This window comes from Formica exsecta, unplaced genomic scaffold (assembly GCF_003651465.1).
Source record: "Formica exsecta isolate Colony F162 unplaced genomic scaffold, ASM365146v1 scaffold1146, whole genome shotgun sequence".
Lineage (NCBI taxonomy): Eukaryota > Metazoa > Arthropoda > Insecta > Hymenoptera > Formicidae > Formica > Formica exsecta.
Window position 1 is genome coordinate 55,547 of NW_021848486.1, and position 6,805 is coordinate 62,351.

A 6,805-nucleotide genomic window follows, 5' to 3' on the forward strand; every position below is an offset into this window, starting at 1 on the left:
AAATTCAGATCTTAAACTGATTTTTGGAAAATCGGACAAATATGATCCGATTTTAATTTATTATTCGGACAATTTCTATCTGAATAAGTGAAAATCGTTTGTTATTATCTGCTTAAAATATAAAACAGAAATTAACTTTCATATAAATAAAATCTTTAATTTTATAAATTAAATTATTTAAATTTACCTACAATATATATTACATTAATATGTGTTATATTATTACTGTAATTGGTCTTAGTTTTGCCGTCAAACAAACGTCAGAAAATGACGTCTCGTGGATGTGACATATCGACGAGACATTTTCGGGTCTCATGAGATCTAACTTAGGATGTCTAATTGGTCATCTTGTGACCAAAATTTACTGTCATTGTGACGTCAGTTTGCTACTTGGGTGGACTATTACATGACTGTAACAATCATATAACATTTTAGTAACATGTTATATTCATGTTATATAACTGCAATTTTGTATGAGTGGGAGATTACAACTAACGTGAATGTTACATATAACAAATACGTTATATTATTTGTTACATTCCGTTTTATTATGGCAATGTTACAGTTATGTATCTGTGTTTGCTGGGAACTTGAGTGAGTCACCCATGTTGTACAAAAGGCAAATGTTACACACGGATGTTCGAGACAGAATGTCAAGTCTTTTCATATCGCACGATGCATACAGTAAATATGAATACAAAGGAGTGTTTACAAATAAGACGGCATGATTTTCAAAGTTTTGGTAACTTATCGATCACATCCGTATAAGCATAATATAAACATTCCGTGTCTGTCTGTAAATTAAAGCTATTTTCTTGCCTTTTAATGTATACCATTTCAGAAATTAAGCGCTTTTTAAACAGATTATTTGAAATTGGGTGGGCAAATAAGAAATAGTCCATTTACTGCCTATTTGAAGCAAAAGATCGGAATTTTTATAAAAATTAAATCGCAAGTTTTATAAATTAGATACATATAAATTATTTTTTTTATTTATTTAATTACCAAATCTATGTTGGATTTTATATGAACCAATTCTATATGAAATACTACTACAATATAACAACGGTATAACATATGTTATATTGCATGTTATATTTATGAGTGAGAAATTACAATTAACCAGTAACTTACCGGTAATACTTATGTATATTATTTGTAACATTCCCTTTTATTACTCTTATATAACATTAATACAACAGTATTTACTGGATAGCTTTTCTTCCGTAGCTATTATTGGTTTATTACAAGATACACTACTAAAAAAAAAAAATAGGGAACATTTTTCATACCCTAAAAATTGGACTACTCTCAAACCGCTAAAACTCGACGAAAAATCATCGTAGACAAAAAATTAAAAAAGCACTTTGTAGATTGAAGTTTCAACTTTAACGCGCCATATAGGTGATTTTTAAAAATGTTTGTATCTTCCTGATTCTGTGCTTTAAAAGAGAACACATTGTTTTGTTCCTTAAAATTACGTATTTTTGACACTCTGCAGCTCGATAAAAGAATTTCTCTCGAAAAATTCAACTCAAGTTCTACGAACTACAACAATTTGCCTACAAAATGTTTGTAAATAATGAGACAAATCAATTAGTGTAAAGAAAAAAACAAATAATTGTTTTAAAAAATACATTGTAAATAATTCTGAAAAGCTCTCGAGATAAGCTACAAGAACATGCAATAAAAAAATGGGTGGTTCCATTTAAGAAAACATCGATCACATTGACTTGGCCTTGAAAAGGTCATTCAAGGTCAAGTCCATATTTTCATCATATATCCCCCTCTGAACCTTACAACTTTTGTATAAAACATTTTTTTCCATCTTGCTTACTTTACGAGATATTTGCGTGCGTCGATTAAAATGACTCACCCTGTATATAAAATGTCAGTTTGATATTAACGACTATCTCGGGCAATGAAAGAATTCAATAATACTTCTCACATATGTCGAAATGGGAAGTTTTTAATATAGATGTAAAAAATTTGAAGCTGGAGAAAGAGAGAATCAAAAACGTTATTTTCGACTTCACATCCGCGTGCGTTCTAAATTAATATTCATTTTTTTTTATTCCCATAAAAATTTTTTTAAGCGTGGAATTTATACAGCGAGTTGCTTCTATAACGATGTTATATGTGAATTTCTCAATTTTCCATCGCTGCGCGATATTGTTTTACGCGATACGACCGAGGAGAAAGGAACCGAGATAGGACATCGCGAAGAATGTATGAACAGGAAACTGAGTGAGAGAAAAAAGCTAGAAAAGGACATGTGTCTCCAGTTCTATGCTATAATTATAATATGTTCCTTAAAAATTGCATATAATACGATTATATAAGGCGATTTGGTGTGTTCGTCGAATGATTTTTTATGACGTAGCATTGCGTATTATCGCGTTCTTATCGCACGTACGTGTAAGATTAGATTAAACCGTGCAAGGGTCTTCATCGATCGCCCAAAATCCCGTTTGCGCATCATCCGATTTCTTTTTCTCTCTCTCTCTCTCTTTCTCTTTCTCTTTTCCAATATTTACCCGTAATAAGTTATTGTTTGGGCGCGAAAGTCTTGGCGGGCCCGGCAAGAAGGACAGGCTAGGTTAAGGTGAGTAGATAAGTATATTTATAAATAATGCATGCGCAAAGAAAAGGAGCAATTAAACGACCGAAAGTTAGAGACTTTCAAAATGCATGGCTGCATGAGGATAATTTTAAGATAATGTTTTTATATTTGATAAATTTTATTTATGTTCATTTTTATAAATAAATATTTTTATTTTTTGTATTTTTGTATGAATACTGGTGAGGTTTTTGGCAGTTTTCCTTACCCGTGCAACAAATGTTGGTATTCTATGAGATTCTGCCAAAAATAAAATATTTTATTTTCGTTTGCATAAAAATGTGTTTTTAATTAATTATTTTATTACCCTCTTTCCCCTTTTTCAGCTTAGAATTTATTTATAATATATATATATATATTTATTTATTTAAATATTTAATATTTTTCTCATACATTTTGAACAATTATTAGATATTTTTGCGCGGGTGATTAATGGTACTCCTTTTTATCCAACTAAGCACTGTACTGGTACCGCGTTTGCCACGCATGCGCGAAAAATCCCGGCCCGAACAACAACACTGAGGTGCGATCGAGCTGCCCCGAATCTGTCCGAGAGTTATCTCTCCTCGACGATGTTCGAGCGACGTCACGTGATGAACACGCGCGTACAGAAGCGGAACGTCGCTGCGTCTCTCCGAGCGGCCATTTAGACAATCTTTCAGACGATGTTATTCTAAAATCGAATTTTAATTCGATATTGCTGACATATACGTCACGCTCGTTAATTAATGCGAATCATTAACGTCCGTAATTAAAGTTTATGCGGCAGTCTTGAAGAAATTGAAAAATATATAGTAAAACGTATACATATAGATAATTAAAAAGAGATTAATAAAACGTATGTCTAATGATTTTTGAAATTTCTGTCTAAGATAGTTGCATTAAAGTTTATATTAATCACTTTTTTTTTACATTTATAAGCTGATAACGCCTTCGCTATAAAAAATATTATTCTTGAACTAATCTACTATCTGTATTTTTATCAAAAAAAAAAAAACTATCGAAGCATGCATAGCTCGGATTTGGAAAAAGAACAGCCCTGACCCGATTTCTTCACTCTATTCCCTACGTCTCTCCTTTCTTTAAAATGTGCCGATCGTTCCGTAAAGTCAGGGCCCCGGATTTGTCTCGAGTCAGTCCTGATCGCGCGACGAGCTCCGAGAAGACGATTGTGTCACGTTCTTCGATTCCGAGGACGGCACTCTGAGTCAGCCGACCGAAAAACTTTAACATCGTGTATCCAAGGTTGTTTCTGAAATTTGGAAACGCTCCGGAGGTCACAATCGCCCGGCACGATCGCGCTTTTATCTCCGTCACGTCGGAGGATTCTCGCGAGCGAGTCTCGCGCTTGACTTTATCGCTCGGAAAACGCACGAAAGAGACACATAACCGCCGAACATTATCGCGCGCAATCTAATGCCGCATCCGATATGTCATCGCTCGTTACGACGTCGCGATAAAAATTCACTCTCCCGCAAATTTCGCGCGCGTGTCTGCGCAAACGAAACCTTTCTCTGCCGTTGCGTTCCTATACTGCGCGTCTCCGTCGAGACGCTTTTATGTGCTCTTACTCGACTATTTACACTGCAGAGATTCGCGAATTTATTATCATTTGCTAATAGCGAATTCGATTGGATCCCATACAGCACACAAAGATTGCATACATATTGTAGCAATCTTTCACCGCAATATTGCAACTTTGCAAATTCACTGCAAAATGTTGCTGTATCATTGCTGTGGAATTGCAGCAATGATAAAATGTCCGCTTTTAGGAATATTGCATCAAAATATTGTAGCAATATTGCAATGTAATGAATTTGCAATGATGTATATATATTTATTTTTGGGTATATAAATGTGTAATTATTGACGATACATTGTAATTAAATGTCTTTATTTGTACTTATGTTAACGTTATAAATAACATAACATTGCACATAACATATTATTGCACTTAACATGTTCACGAAATAAAAATATATTTTTTTTTATATTAGAGATATATATAAAAATGGTTCAGCTTTACGCGGCGCTTTTATTACCATTAATAATTTATTGAATTTTGTCCATTATTGTTTTCCTTTGTTAAATGTCTGTAAAAATAAAATAGGAGTTAAAATTCATATTTGCATAAAAATATACATACTGCAAATATACATAAATATTTTTATCAAATATTTTAAAGTTCATATCTACAGCAAAATAGAAAATTAGAGAAAGCAAAAAATATCCACATAAAAAATATACGAACATATATCATAGATAAATATAATTTTTACTTTTGCGATCTCAATAATTTTAAGGTTATTAACCTAGGTTATTAACCTTAGGACATGCTATTCTATTATGATTAATTAATACATAATATATATAGGTTGCTATAATAAAACATAATATTATCAAAAAGTTCTTACCTTTTCTCGTACGCAACAATAAAAAATGTTAATCACGAAATACACGACAATCACAGATATGTGCAGCAAGACCGGCGCCTACTACACACGCACACAATTGCGAACGCGTACATGTGCTGCGCAAAGCATACAGTGCAGCAATATAAGCCAATTTAAGAAAAATGTTTTAATAAAATGAACCATTTAGTATTGTTTATCGTTAACATCTTTCATGTAGAAATATTGCAAAAAATTATTTTATTATAATATTTTATTATTAAAATTATATAAAAATTGAATTTTGCAATATTTCCGAAATATTAATGTCATGTTGCTACAAGTGTGCTGGTACTTTGTGGCTCTATATTTCTGCAATGTCTTTGTAATGTTGCATTGCAATTTGCAACATTGCAATGTTGCTGCAATATAATTGCAATGATCTGTGCTGTATGGGTACTGTTTTAATATCTCATTATTGTGTTTGTAGTATTAAACATATATTTGTAAGCTTGCGAGATTTTGCTTTTTCTACATAGTGACCCAGACAGCACAAAATGTCCTCAGGTTCATCCTGAATATGTCCAGGATGGTTCAGGATATTTGTAGGATGTTTTAAGATATTATTATAAATATATTTTATGAAAATTTAATATGCATACATGATTACTTTCGGTTATGTAGGCTATTTAATATAATTTAGAAATTTTAAGTATTGTAATAAGTATTAATGTCCTATAAATGTCCCCTGGATAACCCCTGGATGTCTGTAGGATATCTGCCCTGTCTATTATATTGGATGTCCTTTGGATTTCCAGAGGATATATACATGTGCAATTAATTGTTAACATTAATTTCGTTTAATATTAATAATTGAATTTGATGCGCACATTTTCATATATTCAAAATTATTATTTATTTAATATTTCATGAGAAATGTTACTATGCGCAACATTCCAAAAACTTTACAAAAAATAGTATTCAACCGCTAGTTCGTTTGTTTACCGCTATGCGACGCGCGAACTCGTATTTGAGATTTGGTCATGAGAATTATATAAAGCTTGCAAAGAGCAACTAACAGGAAATTAAAAATATAATTATTTTTTATCAGTTCAATTTCTGATGCAATCCCAACATAGGGAATTCAGATATTGGATTGTTTTGAAAATATTACACATAAACCTAAAATATTTATGTACAGCACGAAAACCTCAAATATTAAAGAACGTGAACTATTTTTAGTATTAGATTTTTAGTATTGGCAGTAAATAATAGAACGCAATCTTAATTTATATTTAAATTTTAGAATTTGTTCTTTTTAACGTGTGAAAAATATCCCTAACATATCCTATAGAAATCCTTAAGATGTTCCACAGGATCTCCCTGGATTCTCCAGAGGCTAGTGTACGGCTATTATTTACTCTTCCTCAGGACATCCAGAGGAGATCCGAGGATTAAAATAGGATATCCTCAGGATATCCTACATGTATGTCCTGGATGCCCTTTGGACGTCCTAAGGACATCCTTGTGCTGCCTGGGAAATGACTCACCCTGTATAATTTCTATAATAACTCAAGTATTAATATTTATTAATCTTTCAGATCAGATGTTTACAACTAGAAAAGAAAACACATATTTTGGAAAAAGATGTAATGATTCTTTAAATAATGACGTACCTGGAACATCTAATACAAATGTATCTTGTAATATACAACAAAGACATTCACAAAAAGATCACACGTTTTTTTGCTTAGTTACATACATGTTGGTATTAATAGCACAATTGAAAAAAAAA